Source organism: Palaemon carinicauda, chromosome 12 (genome assembly GCF_036898095.1).
Source record: "Palaemon carinicauda isolate YSFRI2023 chromosome 12, ASM3689809v2, whole genome shotgun sequence".
Taxonomy (NCBI): Eukaryota; Metazoa; Arthropoda; class Malacostraca; order Decapoda; family Palaemonidae; genus Palaemon; species Palaemon carinicauda.
The window spans coordinates 109,571,124-109,571,957 of NC_090736.1; positions in this window are offsets into that span (position 1 = coordinate 109,571,124).

The window sequence follows — 834 nt, forward strand, 5'->3', positions numbered from 1 at the left end:
CCGATTAGTGACAGAATTTGGAAGGGAGTGTGAGAGAAGGAAGTTGAGAGTTAATGTGGGTAAGAGTAAGGTTATGAGATGTACGAGAAGGGAAGGTGGTGCGAGGTTGAATGTCATGTTGAATGGAGAGTTACTTGAGGAGGTGGATCAGTTTAAGCACTTGGGGTCTGTTGTTGCAGAAAATGGTGGACTGGAAGCAGATGTATGTCAAAGAGTGAATGAAGGATGCAAAGTTCTGGAGGAATTTAAGGAAGTGGTAAAAAATAGAGGGTTGGGCATGAATGTAAAGAGAGTTTTGTATGAGAAAGTGATTGTACCAACTGTGATGTATGGATCAGAGTTGCGGGAAATGAAAGTGACGGAGAGACAGAAATTGAATGCGTTTGAGATGAAGTGTCTAAGGGGTATGGCTGGGGTATCTCGAGTAGATAGGGGTAGGAACGAAGTAGTGATTGTGAGAACGGGTGTAGGAAATGAGTTAGCAACTAGAGTGGATATGAATGTGTTAAGAATGGAAAATGGCTGTCTGCTAAAGAAGGTCATAAAAGCAAGAGTTGATGGGAGAAGTACAAGAGGAAGGGCCAAGGTTTGGGTGGATGGATGGAGTGAAGAAAGGATAGATGTGAGAGAGGCAAGAGAGAATGCTAGGAATAGGAATAAATGGCGAGCGATTGTGACGCAGTTCCAGTAGGCCCTGCTGCTTCCTCCAGTGCCTTGGATGACCACGGAGGTAGCAGCAGTAGGGGATTCAGCGTTATGAAGCTTCATCTATGGTGGATAACGGGGAAGAGTGGGCTGTGGCATCCTAACAGTACCAGATGAACTCGGTTGAGT